The sequence below is a fragment of the Lissotriton vulgaris genome, chromosome 9 (genome assembly GCF_964263255.1).
Source record: "Lissotriton vulgaris chromosome 9, aLisVul1.2, whole genome shotgun sequence".
NCBI classification, from domain to species: domain Eukaryota; kingdom Metazoa; phylum Chordata; class Amphibia; order Caudata; family Salamandridae; genus Lissotriton; species Lissotriton vulgaris.
In genome coordinates, this window is record NC_141697.1 from 985,217,218 (window position 1) to 985,241,126 (window position 23,909).

Sequence of the window (23,909 nt, forward strand, 5' to 3'; positions counted from 1 at the left end):
AAAACAGCTTTTAATTGATGGTGCAATAAATGCACTGAAAATTGAAGTGCCTCCAACCATGCAATGATTGATTGATATAAGCAATGCAAAAATTGAAAGGCAATTGTTCCACGAGTGATTAGCTCAAAGTTCAGCAGCACATTTCTGAGTGCTCACCTTCAAAGTCAGCAGCGACAATTTATACACCGTGTTGAGCATACTAGGTATTGCAATCTGAACAGTACCTGCAGCTCTGTGCTCTGACCTGGTAACACATACTCACAATCGTAAAGTCAAATGGGCTGGTAGCAGCCCTCTGTGGTTAGCTCAAAGCTCTACAATGAGTCAGCTACAGCAGGTACTCCATTATAGAGCACTGGTATTTCAGAATCACTCAAACATTCGCGAACCCATGTTTGAACTCTTTCTGCTACCACAGATCCGCACAGTAAGCACATTTTTTACTCTGAACAAATAAATATCTGATCTTAAAGTCAGACCTCCCGGTGACAATGGAAATAGCAACATGCCAAGCAATTCACATTCGGGTTTTCTAAGAAAACGTATTTTCAGTAAACAGTAGCGGCTCCATGCAGTGGATAAAGGAGTCTTTGGCACAGCATCCAAATAATTATGTTGCAATGCAATAAGACTGCAAGGCAAAATAAAGAAAACTATCATATCTGAAATGAAAATACTGGTTTCCCTGTGTCCAGTTACAATGTGATTTTGGCCTCTCCCCTTTTCCAATGTACCCACCCACGGTGGTGGATATTCTTGTGCTAGTTAAAAGGGGTCCTACCAGGTCAACCTTGTGTGCCACTGTAAACATACCCCTCTCCAGTAATTATGCCAGCCCCATATTTGCTTTTCCACACATTTATGCTCCACCACTTCCTTTCGTCTTTGCCATGCTCATAGCCGGAACACAAGTTTGGGAAGGGGGGGGGGGGGTGTTTACAAACACAACATACTAAGCACCACTACCACAACACCCCGCTGTCCACCTTTAAGGATGTCCTTCTACAAGATCTGGCATTAAATATACCACTAACTTACACTATCTCGTCAACCATGCCCTTCCCTATCTGACAAAGACATGGATTTCGGAATCAACTGTTTCAACCACTTCTGGCAAGCTTCCAGGAGAATGCTCTGTCAACATCAAAAAGAGGGCGTTGATCAAAGAGTAGGTGCTGTGTTGATTAATCAAACCCACAGCAAATGAGATAAAGACAATTGCGCATATTCCTTCTTTATTCTCTGTCCACCTGTCTATTAGATTAGCATCCAGAGAAAAAGCTGACTATACAAGTGATCATTTGGACCAGAATCTGTTCATGTCGTGAAGGCTCAGTCAAAAATTACACATCCTTAATATTTGCGTAAACTGCCTTGAATATAGGCCTGGAGAAGGAATTCATGAGGGTGTGGAAAATCGGTGTTTTTTATGATTGATCAACTTATCAAGATAGGACAAGGGTACAGCATCAATCTGTTATGACTAATTCCTATAGCGTATCGAATTTCACAAAATCGAATCCACTTGTCCGGTTAAAAAAAACGAGCAGTCGCATTTGGTGCCATGCAGATAGGAGAAATATTACGGTACATTTCTCATACCAAATGTCCGATGATAGCTGCTGCAATTATGCCATGGCTCATATATGTAATTCAGCCTTCTTCAGCCCGGCTTGCTTAAATCCAGTGGCAAAGTGAGCAAGGGACTCACGTCTGAGCATACCCTGCCAACTTATGGCGAACAAAGAAAAACCAAAGGAAATGATGGACGGAGCGTTGACAATACAAGCACTCACCACCAGTCAACTGATCTGGGTTCATTCCATCACCGTTCTTTAGCCCACTCTGCCACCCCAGTTCAGACATGGCCATATGCAACTGGGGTGGTGTGGAGTGCAAAAGAAACAATGGATTTACGCCCAGATCTCTGTACTGGGGTGAATGTATGACATTGTTCTGCATTCTGTCCATCAATTGTTGTTTTTGCACTTGTCACCCCGAGTGGGATGGGTATGCTCAGACGTGAGTCCCATGCTCTCCACACCACTGGAGTCAAGCTATCCTGGCTGAAGACGGCTGAAAGCCAGAAACCGGTCCTAGGATGCTGGATTCCGGTCCAGGAAAGACATGGCTTGGCAGTTCGGGCTGGACTGTTCCCATGAGGCACAGGGTCAAGGCTGATTTGCATATGGCCATGTCTGAACTGGGGTGGTGTGGAGTGCAAAAGAAACAATGGATTTAGGCCCAGATCTCTGTACTGGGGTGAATGTATGACATTGTTCTGCATTCTGTCCATCAATTGTTGTTTTTGCTATTAACAAACACTACAAAACCTTCAGCTGTCCCCCCACCAGTGCCCCCGGCAAACTACAACTCCGTGCCCCTCCGCTTTACCTCTGCCATGCCTCTTATCAAACTGCAATGCCAAGCCTCACACTTCTACCCTCGTCAGGCCCCCTATGAAACTACAACTCTGTGCTCCTCTGCTCTATTCTCGCTATATCCCAATCAAAGTACACCTCTGCACCTTGTACTTTACTCCGCCATGCTCCTTATTAAAATACAGCTCCGTGCCGTGTGCTCTATCCCCCGTCAACGCTGCCATCAAACTACAATGCTAAGCATCACAGTTCTACTCTTTGCATCATTCCTATTAAGGTAGCACCCCGTGCCTCTCCGCTCTAGTCACCTCTAATCTACTATCAAACTACAATCCTTTTCTGTCTGCTCTATTGTTAGTATACCTCCTATCAGTCTATAACGCCGTAGCTGCAGTTTTACTTTTAACACCACTCTTATTAGAACTACACCACTCTGCCCTTCGCATTATTCTATCAGGCCTCCTATCAAACAATAACATAAAAGCTCTATATTATGTTGCCACAGGCATTCTTAATGTTTAGGTATTAGTGCGTTCTCTTCTTACAAACACTGTGGTTAACTTGTGAACGCGCTCATAAAGATTAATATGTATTCAAGGTGCAATTTTGGCTGCTTTAAACATTCAACCTTTGCAGTTTTGTTAATACATTTACCGGACTTACAGTTTTGCTTTGTTAAGAATTTAAGCTATCTCATGAGGCAATAGCGTGCATGTAATAATGAAAACTGCTAAGGCTTATTGTAGATTTGTCTAAGTAATACATATCAGCCCAGTTTTATGTATTCACATGTTTAATTCACTTTCTTTCATTGTGATTTTTACCTTGTTTTCAATTACACTGGGGGGATTACGTGATTTGCCCAGGATCACGCCATATCGAGGCAACGCCGAGAGTTCAACCCAGATCCAGGATCAGCAGCTCTACCTCAGCCATGCATTCGTAGTGTTAACGCACACCAGCCCCGGACCCGCTTGCCAACATGGTTTTAAACAAGCCCCTCTGCTTTTAAAACACCACCTCATCCTGCTCCCTGCAGTGGCATAACTAAATTTGAACCCCCCCTCTTGCAAACTACGGGGTCAGTGGGGGCTTATTTTCTGCCACTCTATCTATCTATCTATTTCACTCACTCACTCTATTTATCTAGCTATCTATCGTACTCACTCTATTTGGCTCCCTCGCTCCATCTATCGCCCTCCCTCTATCTATCGCCCTCAATCTATCTATCTATCACACTCATTCCATCTATCGCATCTATCCATCTATCGCATCACCACAGCATTACTCAGGGGCACCACAACATCACTATGCACTATCAAATCATCACTAAACGCCACAGTATCACTCGTCGCCACCACAACATCACTCAGCGCCACCACAGCATCAATCTGTGCAACCATTCAACAACAACTGGTTCAAAAATGTTCTCTCAATGTTTCAAACTTTATTACAAATGTCACAAAAAAGATGTTAATATTTCACTTCTGTACTTGGTTTTTCGTCAAAATAAAATAAACCGAACATAATCTTCACAAAATTTCTTTGAAAAAGTTTAAGCTATTGAGATTATAAATTACAATAACTTTTCTTTAAGTATGAATTATTAAAGTAAATTAGAAGCCATTGTTATTTGTAATATTAATACATCTTAGTCACGTAAATACAACACATATTGCATTACAAATGCTATAGGTGTCACATTTGCAAAAATTAGAAGTATTGGCATTGTAAATGACAAAGCTATTAATTTCGCTATTTTCAAAACAAACACATAAATTTTAAAAAATCATTTACAATACCAATAACTCAAACCTTCCTAATGCGAGACCTATTGAATTGCAAATGCTTGTTATTATTACTAACACGTCCATAGAAATAAAAATGTGATATCTGTCACTTGCGCTTACAGTCATCTAGTACATTCATTAGGACCTGCAGAGCAGCAGATTACTCCCTTCAAACAGAGCAAAATAAATGAGTCAAAATGAATTGGGGTTTTTCCAAGTATCACAGACAAGTAGCACAAACTAATCTAGTGATACAAATGCTTATTCAAGAAGTTTCCTGAGGGTTGAAGTTCAAGAAATATTAAATCCCGTTAGCTCTAGCTGTTAGTGATGCCGATTGATTGAGAAAACAATACTGATTATAAGTGCAAGCAGCACACAAAATGTAGGGAATTGGATATTTAAGTCTCATGTTTATCGAGTTTAGACCCTTAAACGTCTGGACTAAGGGGTGGTGTCAAACAGATAAGTATATGTCACCTGTCTGTGGTACTTGCTAAAAAAACAAAAAAATATATTTGTGGCATGTCTTGTTCACATCCAACATCCAAAAGAATGTCCTTTGGGTGGGAAGCATTCATGTATTTAGAGGATCGCTTCCTCTTTGCAAAGAACACACAAGCATATGAAGGAACGATTTCTCTATGCTGAACGCTGACTGGTAGTAAATGTTTACTTACACAGGGCAAAATACAGGAACGTTTATCAGGGCATGATCCCACATGCAAGACAAAAACCCTACATTGAAAGGATTACTTCCAGTAGACCGAGAGAGAACACATGGAAGCAGTGGTTCTGTTACGCACAGAGCAGGTATTATGTTAAAGATTGCATAATTTATAAATAGAGTAGACGATAATGAAATGGCTTATTCCACTTTGCAGAGAGCAGAGCCATATATAAAGGATCGTTATCTAGGTTAAAGAGCAGAAATTAGTGTGGGATCTCTCCCACTATGGAGAGAGCAGACACGTATGCACAGCATCGCTTTCATGAGGAAGGGTGGCATGCACAAATGATCACTTCTACACAAGATTCAACTTTCTTTCTATAGAAAACTACAAAGAATTCAGAACACAGCCACAAAATTCCTTAACATAGTAAGATATGCACACACATCAACATGGCTTTGAATGGTCTCCACTGGTTACCAGACACAAGAATGTCATCACTTAAACTATTATGTAGCACCCAAAAGGCATAAATGATACAGGTCCTGTATTAAGGCCGAACAAAATCACCAAATACTACCAACCTAGGAATTTACGCTCAAGACTAGCACTGCGACTCATCTTACCACTTTACAAAAAAAAAAACACAATAGTTGGCGACACTACTGTCTCCATACAGGGCTGCCAAGTTATGGAATTCGCTCCCAGCAAAAATAAGAGCCAACCTGACTATCACAGACACACTAATTTGCTACCTTCTAAAAGGTGGTAGAACCAACAACACCTGCCGTGTCCACAGACAGTAGCCCTGACCTATCTGTCTTATGGGAGAAATCAATCTTCCCTGCTTTTCTATCAGTTCCTTTATAATTAAATGTACAAAATAAAAGTACCATCTCAAACCCAAATACTCTTATATTTGCATGCAACATTAGAAGCAACCATCCTTATATTGTAATCATCAATGCAGGAGACTACATAACCCGATTTAGGACAATAAAATAACTACCCATCCTCTGCATACCCTTCTCCACATATTCCACAAGAGTTGACTGAACAAACAAATAAAATTAAAAAGACGAATAATAAGTTAACCACCAACCTTGCGTTTCAGAATATCGTCATTCACACCAATATAGCATTTCGTCAGTGGTAGTAAGTGCTATATAAATGCAATACAGTACACCTAGAGCAGTCACATGTAAAAGATCATTTGATGAAAGTAAAAGCCAAAGCCGGGAGTAACTGATTAAAGCAGAGAGCCCCAAGCCAAAATTTCAGAAAAACATCAATCAGTAGCCAAAGCACACATACTAAGCTTCCGCTTACATTTTTTCCCCAAAACGCATTCAGCTTTAAAACCACTTTGGCACAAGGCATGTTTTTGCTAAGAGCACATGCACATGGTATCCAAAGTCAAATGCCTTCTTGCTTCAAAAAGGAAGCAGTCTGTTGTGGTTGAAATGTCTCCCCTCCACCCCACGCCAATCTTATACTCCAGCGCGGAACTGCTCGGATGAAGAAGATAATGAAACTGATTCAGGTCATTTCAGCTTGGCCCTTCACGCCCATGTATAAAACAAAGAAAGCCTTCATGAACAGACGCGCAAAGCGCACAGAACATAAGGAGTAAGGAGGCTGTTGCATCCATCACCTGTTCAAGTCCTTCTGTGCAGCACAACCACAATCCCCATTTAAGTGTGACAACTGGGATATAACTGAAGACCTCAGAGTCACCCGAGCGCGTTCTGAAACAGCTGCTAACAGACACCCCTCTTACCCAGAAACCACCTGTTGAACCTCTACCACGAGCAGAGAAACACCAAATAAGCTGCCAAGTTCAGAGAAGGATGAAAGGGGTTCTGAATGTGAACAGACACCGGTTATTGTCTAAACTGCAACAAACATGTGCAGGGTGATTTAAAGGCGGTTGCTGCATATCTGAGCACAGCAGGCCATACATCGAAGTTAGTATCCGAGTATGTGCGTAAGGAGAATCAAGGTCCCCCAATAATTATTTATATAGAGCTTCCCAACTGTTTTATTATTTCTTAGCACTTCAAATATTTAGTTTGACTACTACCCAAAAGATGGAGTATATTATTGCGTCACATGTACATATTAAACATCATATACCATCATTCGGCCTCCTGCCTTAGCATGGGCGGGAAGTAAGGAGGTGAGTAGCAGGGAGTTCACAATGGTGGCACAATAACTTCTGCCACTCTTTTGCCAATCGTCATCACTTCGCATCTATATATAATAAAATAATCCCCTCTTTGTCTGTCTACTGTTTGCATCAGGACCCAGAACTTGGGTGGCAGAAGAGAACTAGACCCGGGGATGCCTGGCTCAGGATCCCCGTGTCAGCATGGTCATGGCGCGCTAACATGAGCGTCTGGAATTGTATCAGACAGTTGATCCGTGTTCTACACAAGATCAGTGAGTGGCTGTGCCACAGACCAGAGTGGTGAAGCAACCAGTGTGAACTATCTGGACCAGGGACCTGGGAGTATAGAATCTGAGGAACTGCGGGGTGGGTGCTCTTGCTCTGGCTGTTTAACATGATGTAAGAAATCTTGCACAGAAGGTCTTGTACCGGCACTGCGTCTGGCAGAAGCTTCCAAGGCTGCCATAAACGATGTACTGACTGTGCATCTATATAGACAGAAAGCTTGGCTAGATGCTACCAGTGCAAAGCTTTGGACGGAGGGAAAGCGAGCAGTCTGTTCTATACCTGCATTCTGTGGGCGCAGTGTAGGAAAAGAGAGGATCCAGTCAGATCCCGGACCCCACACCAATTTCAGAGCAGGGTCTTAGATCTGGGAGTTCTACTGAAATTAGCGCATTGTGTCCTGGGGTAAGTTTCCTACAGAGGGACACACACAGCAGTGCCCACACTTCGCCTGCTTTGCGCACATAGCGCAATCTGCAATGATGAAGGTCTCATGTTTTTAAGTTCGAGCCACGCTCACAGTAAATGGCTCACTTTAAGAGCCATCAGCTGTCTTTTCATCTCGTTTCATTGAGTCAAGGAGCTACCTGGAGCCCAACACCAGGATAATAATGCTAGTGAGGAAACAAATACACTCTTGTCACTTCACAATTACTTGAGAGATAAACTATGATGTGTATGTAAAACATGCATGCACTAGAAGTGTCACAGATGTATCTATCTGTATAGCTAATAACTATTTACACAGCATTTAATAAGTGTATATTACTATCCAAAGAGACCCTTTATAGCAACCCAAGATTGAGAGGGGGTGGTGGGGTGGGGGGAGGGGGGGGGGGGGGGGACAGTAAGGGCCAAATGCATGCATTACAGTTTTGTATGCAGCTCCTTGATACCGGTTCAGAACTCGCTGGACCATACAGAACTGCAACACGTGACCTGCAAATAACACAAGGAAACAGCAACAACAATAATAATCCGCTGAGCTGTCCACGCAGAATACAAATATATGGCTTGCATGTTACACTCTGCTTTGCAGCATGCACATTAACCTATTTATGCTATTTTAGGACAAGTCAAACCAGTGACTGGACTGCAAATAGAACTCACCTCCAATTATAGTAACCATGAGAGGTACCTTACCTGCTATAATAACCTGGAACTTGCTCGGCATACCAAGAGCTCTGCATCAGGCGCCCTAACCCTTTTAGACATTTTAAAATGAAGTCTCGTTGTTAACAAATAAGTAAGCCAGGCTACATTTACTATCCCAGTTGTCATTTTGCCCATTTCTTTGAGGCAGAGTTTTTGCCAAAATAAATGTTAACTTTGTCCGATTCTCATTAGACCACCACATTTCTGCTGCCACCGCTTATTTCTGGGACCCCAGACATTTTCTTTTACCCCATATTCAGAATTGTGTCTCAGAGAAAGGTTCAATGCTGCTCATGCCAACAGCTACATCTGGGGCCGTATTATGCATTGTGATTGTTTGCACCCGGCGCACCTTTTAAAAAGGTGTGTCAGGCGCACACAATCACAATGCGCTATATTATGATGTTTGCGCTGCCCCAGGGCAGCGCATTCATGTGAAAACACGGAGCCGCTGCTTCGTGTTTTCACTTTTACAGGTAATAGAGATCCCCTTGCAGGCCTGTGCAGTCAGTGACTGCACCCGCCTCTAAAGGGGTGTCTAGAGGGTCCATGGGATCCCCTTTACCCCTTGCAGGGGGGTGCTTTCAAGAGGCGCACTGACTGAGGGCTCATTTGACTCTGTGCCCGCTTCTGTAATTGAGTCAAAAAAATTCATACATTTGATTAGGACCCCTTCTATAACACCAAAGTGCCCCGGAGGCGTGCTATGTGGGCCCAAACGCCCGTTGCACCCCCGGACACTTATTGTAATATGGTCCCTGGTGGGCAGAGTAAGGGTAGTTAAAAGGTTTTAAACAACAAACTCAAAAATAACTGCTCCGTTTTGAATTCGACACATGTGGCAGTGTTACATAGTAGCAGTGTTTGCGCCGAAACACCCTTGAAAAAGTGCGCCGGGCGCAAGCCAATGCGCCCCATTAGGGTTAATGAGCTGCCCCCAGGGCAGCCACAAACTTCCGCTGCCCCTAGCGCAGTGATTCATGTGAAAACCCGGAGCAGCAGCTCTGTGTTTTCACAGTGCAGGCAGCATCCGCCTGCACTTTCAAAGGGGATTAGAGATCCCCATGCAGGCGAGTGCTGTCAGTGACTGCACCCGCCTGCAAGGGGATGTCTGGGGGTATCCTTGGGACCCCCTTTATCCCTTGCAGAGGGGTGCTTTCAGGAGGCGCACTGACAGAGCTCCACCTTTTAAATCAAAATAAACAGACAATATCCCAACTGGTATTACTGTAGAGACAATTAGACATGCATGCGAAAAGCATTACGAGAACAGAAACAAGGAGACTCAATACGTTTTGGAACGTGCTCATGGCATTATATAATTGGAGAAAAAATAATAAGAGGAAACACAGTTGTAGCAGCACTGTACATGTAATAACAAAAGAACCCAAACTGGACTTGGTGCTAGGTGTGTGCAAGTGACACAAGGGTGGCGACGCAAGTGACAATTGTGTTCAGCATGAACGGCGCATGGTGTGAAAGTGTGTTCAATATATACAGTGAATCAAAAGCTCAATGTGGCTCAAGTTAAGTAACAACGCAAAGGTTTGTCTGGTTTGAAAGGACGATTTAGATGAACCACACTGGGGGATGCGCCATTTATTGAGCTGAGAGGTCGACAACGCTTCGATCCTCGTTAGTCAGGATCATCTTCAGGATCGGGTTGCCTTTGGAAAACTGTGCTGGGGCAGCGGGCGAAGGGAGTAGTTCGAAGAGCGGGGTCTGGCGGTCAATGTCCAGTGGTGACCTGCTCTTCAAACTACTTACTTCACCCTGCCCCCCCCCCCAGCACCGTTTTCCAAAGGCAACCCGGTCCTGAAGATGATCCTGACTAACGAGGATCGAAACGTCGTCAACCCCTCAGCTCATTAAATGGCGCATCCCCCAGTGTGGCTCTATCCAGTTTCGCTAACAGCCTCTCAATGGCATGAATCCACTCTTCTGGTGATCCTCAGTGAACTGAGGTTGATGGTCGATCAGGGCAGCATGGTGTCTATTAGCCTCTTAGATCTCCCAGTAGCATCCAATAAGGTCTTTCTCCATCCAGCTGAATAACTATTCTGGAATGGGTATTCAGCGGTTTTCCTCTGGCCTAGCTCAACAGGTGACCTGTTCTCAGGACACCCCCCACGCCGCACGGCCACCAGCTGTTGCGTGTGCAACTCGCCCCGCTGCTGCCCGCAGCATCGCTGAGCCTGCCTCGCCCCCGCCGTATTTGCGTGTTCTGCTGATTTTTATTTTGTCTCCTTTTTGTTTCCCTGCATCTTGCTAATCTATATTTTGTTTCCCATTTGCTGTTATTGATTATTTGTCATTGCCTGTGCTGTTTACTTTCGCTCTGTGCCTGCCCGCCCAGCTCCCCCCTTCCCGCCGCCGTGATAGCGGCCACGCCCCCTTTTCCTTCTGCGCCCTCCCCGCTCCCGCCTCCCAGCTGCTCCTCCCTCCCACTTCGCCATAAATGACGACTGCGCATACGCGCAGCGGGCGCGCCGATTGTGCGCCGAAGGCGCGCCAAAGGTAAGCCCGTCTGCACCCGTTCACACCTGGACCGCGACCAGCGCCAGGACCCCTGGCCCCCACCGACGCAAGACGACCCGACAGACCTACGACGCCGCCGCCCTCAACACCGGCCGGAACCCCGCCTGCTGCCGGGCAGCCCCGAAACGCTTCCACGGACCCTTCACCTGCACAACCTGCAAGTTCACCTGCCTCCGAACATGCACCGCACCCGCCAAGCCAAACCCCAGCAGCGAACTCAAGTGCATCCTGCTCAACACTCGCTCCGTCCACAGACACGCCGTCGAACTCTGGAACCTGCTCAACACAACATCTCCAGACAGCGCCTTCCTCGCTGATACATGGATGAACGACTCCTCAGCCCCCGACATCGCCATCGCCATCCCGGATGGATACAAGATCATCAGGAGGGACCACGTCAACTAGACCGGAGGAGGCATCGCCATCGTCCACAAGAACACCATCTGCATCACGACCGACGCCGACGACACCTACACCGCAACCGAACACCTCCACTTCCAGATTCACAACGACCCAAATACGACCCTCAGAGGCACCCTCATCTACAGACCCCCGGGACCACGCACACAATTCAGCGAAGACATCACAGACTTCATCAGCCCACACGCCCTCCCCTCCGCCGACTACATCCTCCTAGGGGACCTCAACTTCCACCTGGAGAACACCAAGGATCGCAACACCATCACCCTGCTGGACAACCTCGGACTCAAGCAACTGGTCAACACCCCCACCCACTACGCCGGCCACACGCTTGACCCAGTCTTCTCATCCGGCAAGCACATCGCCTTCAGCCACTCCACCGGACTTCACTGGACCGACCACAGCTGCATCCACTTCAGCTTCAGAAAAACCACCACCCACCACCACCCGCAACAGGTTCCTCACAGAAGCTGGAGCAAGATCACCGCCGACCAGCTCACCGCCTCCCTCAGCCAGATCCCACCTGCCAGCACACCGGACCCCTACGAAGCAGCCCGCAACTTCACGCAGTGGCTGACCGCCTGCGCCGACGACCTCGCACCACTGAAGAACCCTCCCAGCAAACCCAGAAGCAAGAAGGCCCCCTGGTTCACCGACGAACTCAAGGACTCCAAGAAGACCTGAAGCACCCTCGAGAAAGCCTGGCTCCTCGACCGGACCACTGACAACATGACCGCCCTCAAACACCCGACCCGCAAGCACCACCAGCTCATCCGCACCACCAAGAAGAAATCACTGAAGGATCGACTGGACAACAACGCCCACGACAGCAAGGAACTCTTCAGCATCGTCAAGGAGTTCTCCAACCCCAGCACCGGCAACAACGACATCACCCCCTCACAAGATCTCTGCGACTCCCTCTCCTCGTTCTTCCACCGCAAGAGTGCTGACATCCACAAAAGCTTCGGCACATCATCCTCGCACCCAACCGTCGAACCAACGCACCCCACTGCCACCCTCCGCACCTGGACCGCAGTGACCAACTAAGAGACAGCCCGCACGATGAACACCATCCACTACGGATCTCCGACTGACCCCTGCCCCCACCACGTCTTCAACAAGGCCGACTCCACCATCGCACCCCAACTCCGAGGCGTCATCAACAACCTCCTTCGACACCGCCACCTTCCTGGAGAGCTGGAAGCATGCCGAGCTCAGCGCCCTACTGAAGAAACCAACAGCGGACCCCACCGACCTCAAGAACTTCCGCCCCCATCTCGCACCTCCCTTTTCCTGCCAAAGTCATCGAGAAGATCGCCAACAGACAGCTTGCCGCCTTCCTTGAGACGAATGGATCCCTCGACCCCTCGCAGTCCGGTTTCAGAGCCAACCACAGCACCGTGACCGCCCTCATCGCAGCCACCGACGACTTCTGAGCCCTTCTCGACAACGGGGAAACAGCGGCACTCGTCCTCCTGGACCTCTCCGCCGCGTTCAACACTGTCTGCCACCACACCCTAGTCCAACGCCTTAGCAACACCGGCATCCAAGAGAAGGCATTGAAGTGGATCATCTCGTTCCTCGCTGGAAGAACACAGAGTCCGCCTCCCCCCGTTTCGTTCCGAGGCCACCGAAGTCATCTGCGGCGTCCCGCAAGGATCATCACTCAGCCCCACCCTCTTCAACGTCTACATGAGACCTCTCGCAGCCATCGCACGCCAACACAACCTCAACATCATCTCCTACGCCGACAACACCCAGCTGATACTCTCCCTCACCAGAGACCCCGACACCACCAGAACCAGCCTCCACGAAGGGATTAAAGACGTCGCCGAGTGGATGAAGAACAGCTGCTTAAAACTGAACTCAGACAAAACAGAAGTCCTCATCCTTGGGCCATCACCCACCGCCTGGGACGACTCCTGGTGGCCACCAGCCCTGGGCACCGCCCCAAAGCCGACAGACCACGCACGCAACCTGGGCTTCATCCTGGACTCCTCCCTCTCGATGACCAGACAAGTCAACGCTGTCTCCTCTTCATGCTTTCACACCCTCCGCATGCTCCGCAAGATCTTCCGATGGATCCCGATCGAAACCAGGAAGACAGTCACCCAGGCCCTCGTCACCAGCCGGCTGGACTACGGAAACACCCTCTACGCCGGAACCACAGCCAAGCTACAGAAAAGACTACAACGCATCCAGAACGCCTCCGCCCGACTCCTCCTAGACATACCTTGACGCAGCCACATCTCCGGCCACCTGAGGAACCTGCACTGGCTCCCCATCAACAAGAGGATCACTTTCAGGCTACTCACCCACGCAGACAAGTCTCTCCACAACCTGGGCCCAAAGTACCTCAACGACCGCCTGACCTTCCACACGCCCACCCGCCAGCTACGATCCGCTAGCCTCGCCCTCGCCGCCGTACCACGCATCCGACGAGCCACCGCCGGAGGCAGATCCTTCTCCTACCTGGCGGCCAAGACATGGAACTCCCTCCCCATCCACCTTCGGCTGACCCAGGACCACCTCGCCTTCAGGAGACAACTCAAGACCTGGCTGTTCGAGCAGTAGCGGCCCCCTTCCCCCAAGCGCTTTGAGACCCTCCCGGGTGAGTAGCGCGCTATACAAATGCTATGATTGATTGATTGATTGATTGATTGATTGAACCTTCACTTTCTGAATACCCTCCTTACCGCTCACCTTTCAAGTTTCTCATGTGAACCTCCCATCAACTGTTGAGTTCTCCTAGGTTCTTGCCAAGACCAGATTCTTTTTAATATTTACGCCGCCCCACTGTGAAGTCTTATCCTTTCCTGCTGCCTCTCTCATATCATGGCCATTTCCACATCCATTCTCCAGTGGCCTATCCTCTGACATTCGATTGACATCAGTTTTGAGGGAAAAACAGGGCATTCTCAATCTTCTTTTTAAGTCGGTCTTTCTGAAGGTGTCATGTAGATTGGGGCCAAAGCTCTCACACTGAACTCAAACAAAACCACGTTTTTGATCAAAGCAACTATCCTTTTCAGCTGTTCATGAATATGGCGGCTGTCAAAATTAGACTTTTCTCCCACTCTTATCAGAATAGGTCTCAAATTTGAACTTGTTCGATCACATGCTTTCTTACTCCTACCAAATCACATGCATTGCTGCCAAATAATTCTTCTACATTTATATGGGCAGCAAAAATCATTCCAACACTTTCTGAAGATTGAATTAAAATCATAGCCATTCACTCGGCAATTCTTTCTAGCTTGAATTATGGCATTTCTATTTAGCTGGGTCTTTCGCACAACCTCACTGTATGGCTTGAGATAGTGCAGAGAACTTGCATCAAGTTCATTGGGGGGTCTTTGGCCAATCATTCTTTATACTACCTTGGCTCCACATTGTGAATAGATCCATGTTGAAGGCCCTCTGCTGTGGTCATAGTGGTTACGATACGCAATGTCCTAAGCTGCAACAACTGTTTCTTCTTTACAGACGTCCTTCCTTGCCTCGTTCAAGCTACTCAACCCGATCTTCTTTGCCTTCCCCAGATTTGCAACTCCCATGCCAGTGGACGTGCTTTCTTCTTTACTGGCAGACAAACAGTGGAATGAGAGGCCTTCATCCTTGTGCCATCAATTAAATTATGTATATTTTTGCAAAGCACCTAAAACGTAGCTATTCCCATCCAGGCATGTATGTAGCCTCCGATGGCTCATAATATCAGTGCATCCGTCAGGTAACCATGCGCTGCCTTAAATTAATTAAATTAATAGTGGGTGTGCGAATAGGCAGCATTACTGCTGGTCATGCACTACATGTCCATGTGTAAGGAGGGCATTCATTGTTGCTGTCCATTGAGTACATACATGGATGAGTGTGTGTGTGAAGCATTCACTGCGATTCCAGTGCAGTTTGAGATGACTTTTTAAAAATTGCACCAGAAACCTAAACCAACATTTTCAAAGGCTGGTTTAAACAGCCTTTCCATCACTGGACTAAAAAAGATTTTGCTCTGACCCTGCGCAAAAATAATCTCAAAGATAGGATCTGAAAATCTTGAGTCTGACATTTTCTATGTGAAAATGTGCGAACTTAATATTTGCAATGAAATAACCAACGGCATTCATTCAGGTTATATAACATGTAAAGAAATCCCAGCCTTCAGTGAGACCCAAAAGCCGCACAATGAGGTATTAGCAAATCTTCATTTTTCGAGATAGTATACTATCTACTGGAGACTATGTGAACAGTAGCGATTAATTTCACTTTGGCAAAATGCCTTTGTAGCAATTAAAATGATCTTTTCATACAGTGGTACAATCACAAAGAGGCTCAAACAATAAACATGTATTCTTAAATACCCAAAAGGCCATTTATAAAGAAATGTTCTGTTACATATGGAAATGGGATTTCAGGTGTGATTGAACTACAATAAGACAAGGTAAACAAATGACGGCTCTTTACTGTCAGTGATGCTCTGCACATGGCCATAACAGTCGCGAGAGATGTTCCTGTGCCTGTCACAGCCAGTGCCGATGGTCTGGCGGCGGCTCATTCTCTGGGTCAGTCCAAATATTTACAAGCTGCTAAACATCTCTTTTCTTCGCATCTAATAATTCACTATTCACAAGTCATATATTAAACTCCTGCCAACAGGCTCTTACACTGTGAGACCCTGATCTGCCACTAGCCAGAGGGACTGGCAACCGCTGGAAACTGGCATCTGTAACCTGCTCTTTGCAAACAGATATCCACCTTGGAATGGGCAACCATGACTGGCTCCTCAATCCTTTACTAGGTACCAATACCTATCTCCCGATCCTCAGTTTGGCTGCACTGACAAGCTGCAGACCTCGATGTATCCAGAGCTTGTGTGCAAGTCAGAGCACTTGGCATTTAAAAAAACATAAAGGGCTTTATTCTCCCTAATGCCTGGACACCACCAGTCACCTTGTAAGCAGACTAGACAGGGACCAACTGACCACAGGATACCCCCAGTAATAAGGGCTGCAAGAGGTTGGCATAGTGCAATATAATGACTAATCAAAGTAAAACAAAAGCGAATTGCAAACAGCAAAACACAAAGTACATTGTAACAGCAAAGCAAGACACTCGTATCGCATTTTATCATAAAAGTGTAATTTGTGCCATTTTTGTGGAATTTTGCAAACTTACAAGAGGGAAAAACTACACGGTTTCCCCCACCCTTAAATAATATGTGGACATCGCACCAGGATTCATGGTTGACTAATGAGCTATTTGTAAGAATCCAAAACTACACAAAAACTAAGCCTTTAACATTTTGAGCCAATTTCTAACATGTGCCCTACTTCTGAGAATTTGTGGCCACAATTCTGGACGTGTGTTCACAATTCCAGAAAACATCAAAACACACACCAAAAAATATTTAAATCATGCTTTATTCGTAAAGTTGAAAGTTCTAATGAATTACAGAGCCTTTCCAGGAATAATGGAATGGATGGGCATAAATTTGGATTTTCGCTCATGTTTCACTAAATGCATGTAGGAAGGAAACCAAGACATTTTATGACACACATTGCTTTAGCAAGAGGAGTAAGACAGACATCACTAGTCCAAATCAAATTTTGATGAATAAGTGAATATTATCAAACAAATAGTCTAAAACATTTAGTTTGGGGGAAAAAGTTAAGTTCGAACTCCGACCATTATCAACACTTACTATTAAAAAGGCTTGGCTTCAGTGCCCAACTGAACTGGTGATAGAAGCTCATCTGTCCATTACATTTAATGCAAGGACATGGTAATGACGATAGTCAAAGCTGTGACCCCTTTTCAGTTACTACATGAATACATTTAAAACAAGCATTGACAAAGCCAATAGGTGTAGCGTTTGCGATCTATTTATTTTGCTAATTATTTACTTTCTCAGAAGGGGAGAGAGAGGCAGCATTTTAAGTACCTGATAGTCCTTCCTGCGTGCTTCTAAGTACCTTAGATATGCAAGTATAAACTAACAGAAGTTTGTGTGACAGACAGATGATGGATAAAAGATTTGACTGGGATCATGAGTTCTTATGTAAAGGGAAAACCATTAAAATAACCATGACAACCTTTTTTAACAGCTAACAACTTTTACTAAGCACCTTAAAGCGGCAGTGCTGGGCACTTTATAAAATACAAAACTTTTTGATGGTGTGGGTCTATATGACAAGAAGCAGCAGGCAGTTCTGTCATACTGCAAACTCGCCACGAAGCGACGGCACCATATACATGATCATTTTGCAAAATATTAACAATAAGAACAAACTTCATCGAGTTTTCCAGAAACAGGAGAAATATCACTGTTTATGCCAGTGTCATGACTCGGAAGAGGTGGGGGGGGGGGGGATGCATTATTGAGGCCACCTTAACTAGAATTCTCTGGTAGTCTCATTTAAAGTGGGAGCTGTGCATGCAGGCCAGATGTATGCAGTGCATTCTGGAACTTTTAGTGTTGCTCAACAGTACTCACAGTTACCTACAAATCAAATATGGTAAAGGACACCTAAGGAAAGGGCAATTCAGGACTTTAAGTGGGATGAAAAAAGTGGAGGGTCCCTCAAAGGGGCGAGACCTATTTAATTAAGCATACAGCATCAACATGTAAAAAAATAAAAACATTTAAAAAAAAAAAAAATCACATAGCATACTACTATCCACACGTCTGCAACCGACATTCGTGACCATTGCTTTGTGTGCTCTGCAGAGAGGCCAAGGCCTGGAAGAGCGAGTATCCTGAACACATTTTTGATCTACAGACAGGCACATTGAGAAACTTGCATTGCCTTCAGAAAGTATCTCAATTATGGCCAATTATAAACACTTGTAGGAGACTCAGTTTCAAGTATCCATTACACCTGGAACTAAGAACCATTCTTACTTAGGGAATGCAAGATTAAGTAAAGCATGTGAAATATAAATAGGAAGAAAATTGATTACTTTAACCCCTTCGGTGCTGCGGTAATTTTTGCCGTGTGCGGCAATTTTCAAAATACCGCGTTACATGACGAGCTCAGCTCGTCATCAGCACACGACACCCGTGGGTGATGACGAGCTGAGCTCGTCATCAGCATCGAAAGGGTTAATACTTCTTACACCCGTAGTCCCGAAATCAATCAGTGTGTTTGACTGTTTTTAAATGTGAAACAAGGACAAGAATACAGGGCCCAAAAGGGACCCATTTTAAAGTCGGTTTTCTTTTTAATTACTACCGGGTCTGAGACCAAGACGGACGCGGCACACTTAAAGCCCGGTACTCAAACCTAACACTGGATAAATTAAGATCCACGTGAAGATCAAAGGGCATTAAAGTTATGCCCATCCCCACCTCTCAAATGAATAACAAGCATTGCCTTAGCCAATAGGTCTCGCATTTGGGACCTTATAAGTGTTTAGCCATGCAACAGTTGGTGTTGTTGCACCAACGATATTCTGCTGTATAACTAAATACTTATAGGGTCCAAAAAGTGAGACCTATTGGCTATGCCAATGCTGGTTTGCTTTTTGTTGCTGTTTTGTTTAAGTTGCCAGATCTACAATAGCTGGACATGGTTTTTGTTAACAGTCCTTTGCATCAAATTAACTTGTTTTCATTGCTCTGAATGTTGTTTCCATTCTGGTTGTAGGAAGCAATCATTCCCGGGGGTCTGGGGGCTGCTTAGCTGTGCGCCGAACTTTGCAAATGAGAAAAGCCTGGAGCAGGCGCAATTTACATGTGTGGAGTGAGTGAGCCCCAGACAGCATGACTCACTCACACAGGAGTTCATGTAATGCACCTGTATACTCAGCATGGTTTAAGGAAACTCGACCCACTACCTCCCAGGCATCGAACACATATTTACCGAGAAACTTTGAGAAGAGCCTGCCCGCTGCACGGACAGCTGGTGGTGTGTGTGCCTGGTGAAAGCGTGCACTGACGGCTGGTGGTGTCTGTGCCTGGTGAAAGCGTGCACTGACGGCTGGTAGTGAGTGTGCCCGGTGAAAGTGTGCACCGACGGCTGGTGGTGTGTGTGTGTGCCTGGTGGAAGCATGCACCGACGGCTGGTAGTGTGTGATGGCTGGTACTATGTGTGTCTGGTGGAAGGGTGCACTGATGGTTGGTGGTGTGTGTGCCTGGTGAAAGCGCGCACTGACCGCTGGTGGTGTGAGTGCCTGGTGAAAGCGTGCACTGACGGCTGGTGGTGTGAGGGCCTGGTGGAAGCGTGCACCGATGGCTGGTGGTGTGTGTGCCTGGTGGAAGCGTGCACTGATGGCTGGTGGTGTGTGTGCCTGGTGGAAGCGTGCACTGATGGCTGGTGGTGTGTGTGCCTGGTGGAAGCGTGCACTGATGGCTGGTGGTGTGTGTGCCTGATGGAAGCGTGCACTGACGGCTGGTGGTGGAAACGTGCACTGACGGCTGGTGGTGGGAGTGGGAGTGCCTGGTGGAAGCGTGCACTGATGGCTGGTGGTGTGTGTGCCTGGTGGAAGCGTGCACTGACGGCTGGTGGTGCGTATGCCTGGTATAAGTGTGCACTGACGGCTGGTGGTGTGTATGCCTGGTATAAGCATGCCCCGACGGCTGGTGGTGTGTGTGCCTGGTGGAAGCATGCACTGATGGCTGGTGGTGTGTGTGTCTGGTGGAAGCATGCACTGATGGCTGGTGGTGTGTGTGCCTGGTGGAAGCGTGCACTGATGGCTGGTGGTGTGTATGGGCCTGGTGAAAGTGTGCACTGACGGCTGGTGGTGTGTGTGTGTGCCTGGTGAATGCGTGCACTGATGGCTGGTGGTGTGTGCCTGGTGGAAGCATGCACCGACGGCTGGTAGTGTGTGACGGCTGGTAGTGTGTGTGCCTGGTTAAAGTGTGCACTGACGGCTGGTGGTGTGTGTGCCTGGTGGAAGGGTGCACTGACAGCTGATGGTGTGTGTGCCTGGTGAAAGCGTGCACTGACAGCTGATGGTGTGAGTGCCTGGTGAAAGCGTGCACTGACAGCTGGTGGTGTTTTGTTTACGGGTAGCGAGAAATGGGATTGCACAAAGAGGGGAAGAGAAGGGAAAGGGGTGGGAGGGGGAGAATAAAGGGAGAAGGACTAAAGAAACTTTGGAGTTTCCTCTATTCATAATTTCTGATACAAACATGGAAGTCAGGGGCGGTTTCGAGGGACCCGTTAAACAGGTAATGCTAGTCATGTCCTTGTGGGTCCCAGAGCTACCACCACAGTGTTTTGGTAAACGTTTTTGTGCCGGTTTCTACTTATGCTTGAATCAACAAGAGAGGAAGGGAACAGTTTTGGAACACTCCTACTGACTTGTATGAAGGCCTACAGTTCTGTTTTTTGTGCTGCCTAGCCACCGCTTAACATTGCTTCTAATCACATAGATATCACGCCATCTTTACAATTTTGTTATCTTCTATGATAAAACTGGTTGGCATCATATGAATCATGTAGACTAAATATCACTAGTTTTCAAAGTGGGTGTATAAGAAAAATGTGTTGCTTTTAAAAATCCCTCTAACTATATATGTATCGTTATTCATTGTGCTAGCTGAACATGCAGCACTTGACAAATACTATCACACCGGGTCTGCTGGCTCAGTGGACTAATACGTCAACTGTGCAGCCTATGTTTGACCTCATGGTCACAGGTTGAAATCCCGGCGGTTCACTCTGCCTTTCCTCCTTCTGAAGTCAAGAAAAGGAGTACCATTGATTTGTATAACACACATCTTATTCAGTACCAAAACACCTGTCGCAGTGAAAGTGCGCTTTGCAAATAACTTGTGAAGTTACACCAGCCAGGTGGTCACCCATTAGTGGAGTTGCACTGTCCACCGCCCCAAACGCAGTACATACATATCATTCTGGGCCACGAGAGTCGATATGTAGCAACATAAGAGCTGCGTTTTCACTACTAGCTACAGCATAATAAACAAAAGCTTAACACGTAAAATTTAATTTTTAACCAGAATGAAAATGTTGGATTATATGTATAACATTAATGGCGATTCATTATTTGTTTCTTGTATTACGAGTTGTTTGCCAGTAAAGTATTCATATATTCCTGCAGATCAACTCCAATCTTGCCGTCACTCACCTTGTTTGACAGCTATTCCACTATTATGCGATAACTTCGCTGCCATCAGAAGTCTCCTTCATGATTAATTCATAGACTTTAAGAATTACGCACACTTGGATACGCTCACAAAAATATAGCTGGGCGAATCGGACAAGAGGTGAACTAGCTTTGGTGCCCCAGCAATTGCAATATATGGTGTTCTCGACTTTCGGGGGTTCATGGTCAGCCTATCGGGCAATAACTGAAATTGTGTTTTCCACAAGGGTGCGTAAACACCATGTCTGGAGTACAGACTAAGACTTTATTTTTTCGGTGTATAAAGTTCATGCTGCATTTATTTAAATTATTGGTACTACGTCTGTCTACGATAACAAAAGTGGCATGTGTTTTGAGAAGGTCACCCCCCCCAGAAATCAGTTCTTAATTTACCGTGACTTTTATTGCCGACTATCATGCAATGAATCTGAAGCCAACTCTTGCAAGGTTATAGGAGTGCTGAAACGCATAGGAGACTGATCTTATATAGCCGCATTACGACAATTAAAAAACAAACGGATTATGTTGCATAAAATGTATTTTGCACCTAAGGTAACCATATGTCTCCTACTTACACTGATCCTCCGTGAATTCAGCCTAAGCTCCGTGTCCCGTTGTTGATCTTTTAACGGATGTCATTTGTCAGGAATTTCAACACTTCCGGGTCGTACACAACCAATCCCACAAGTGAACATATTCTAGGGAACCTTTGGGAGTCGGCGGCGCTGCTGCCGTATCAGGTAACCCAAGATTGGAGTAGTGACAGCACCGCAGCCAATCCCAGTGCACGGCTCAGAATTCCGAAGTGCTGACAGGCTGTGAAGTTGCACGTGCGCTTGAACTGAGCAGTTTTCCTGGCTGTCGGACGGTGTCTTCTAGTTTGCTGCACTCCAGTGTGAGACGAGTAGTTTAGTATGTGACAGACCGGGCAATGGCGTCCTTTCTAGGCCAGGGTAACTGCTGCTGTCGGCTGTTCTGGATGGTGGGAGGGGTGCTGAGTATACAATAGTAGCTTGGAGCAGGGCTGGCTCCAGGTGTCGAAATGAGCGGTGTTTGGACCCCACGCTCCCTGCAACGACCTGTCCGATGGGTTATTGTATTTATTTATTTTATTTTATTTGTGCAATTTTTATATAGCGCGAACTTTACCCGAAGGTGTCAGAGCGCTTTACATAGGATCCAGTTGAAAACATAAGGACTGACGGTTACATGCGTAAAAAGATTGCACATTTTTGCATTACGTAAGAACCAGTTGAAAGCATACGGATTTAGGATTACATGCGTTACAAAAAAGGTACAAACAGAAAAAATTGCAAATGTACAAGAGATAAAATCACACAAGGAGGAGATACAAATGGATATACTCTAGGCCTATACTAGTCAAGTCAAGTCAAGTCATAAAATTTATATAGCGCACTACATACCCAGAGGGTTTCAAGGCGCTTAGGAAGGGGAGGATGAATTATTTGTCAAAGATCCACGTTTTAAGCTGTTTTCTGAACGCTAGGTGATTCTGGGTGAGGCGAAGGTGAGCGGGGAGAGAGTTCCATGTTCTGGCAGCCAGGTAAGAAAAGGATCTGCCTCCCATGGTGGTCTTGTTGATGCGAGGTACAGTGGCGAGGGCTTGGCTGGAAGAGCGAAGTTGGCGGGAGGGGGTGTAGAAGGACAGTCGAGAGTTGAGGCAATCTGGTCCGATGTCGTAGAGTGATTTGTGTGCGTGGGTAAGCAGACGGAAAGTAATCCTCTTATTGACGGGTAGCCAGTGGAGGTCTTTGAGGTGACCAGAGATGTGTTCGTTGCGTGGGATGTCTAATATGAGCCTGGCAGAGGCGTTTTGGATTCGTTGTAGTTTCTTCTGGAGTTTAGCGGTGGTACCTGCGTAGAGGGTGTTTCCGTAGTCCAGTCGGCTCGTGACCAGGGCATGGGTGACTGTTTTCCTTGTTTCGGTGGGGATCCAGCGAAAGGTTTTTCTGAGCATGCGAAGAATGTTAAAGCAGGAGGAGGATACGGCGCTGGCTTGTCTGTTCATAGACAGTGAAGAATCCAGGATGATGCCCAGGTTCCGTGCGTGGTCTGTCGGGATGGGTGCATTTCCGAGGGCTTCCGGCCACCAGGAGTCGTCCCATGCAGAGGGGGATTTACCTAAGATGAGGACTTCTGTTTTGTCTGAGTTCAGTTTCAGACGGCTTTGTTTCATCCATTCGGCGACTTCTTTCATTCCTTCGTGTAGGTTAGTTTTGGCGGTGCTGGGGTCCTTGGTGAGAGATAGGATCAGTTGAGTGTCATCCGCGTAAGAGATGATGTTGAGGTTGTGTTGGCGGGCGATGGCTGCGAGGGGGCTCATGTATACGTTGAAGAGGGTGGGACTGAGTGAGGATCCTTGTGGTACACCGCA

General features: G+C 46.3%; 1 protein-coding gene across 1 annotated transcript in view; it reads right to left on the minus strand.

Moving 5' to 3' along the window:
- PAK4 (p21 (RAC1) activated kinase 4) overlaps nucleotides 1–22,159 on the minus strand; it is a 223,716-nt gene extending 201,557 nt beyond the window's left edge. The window contains exon 1 of the mRNA XM_086938849.1: nucleotides 22,090–22,159. The gene's annotated coding sequence lies outside the window, so the exon portion shown is untranslated. The remainder of the gene's footprint in view (nucleotides 1–22,089) is intronic.
- Between the last annotated feature and the right edge of the window lie 1,750 nt (nucleotides 22,160–23,909).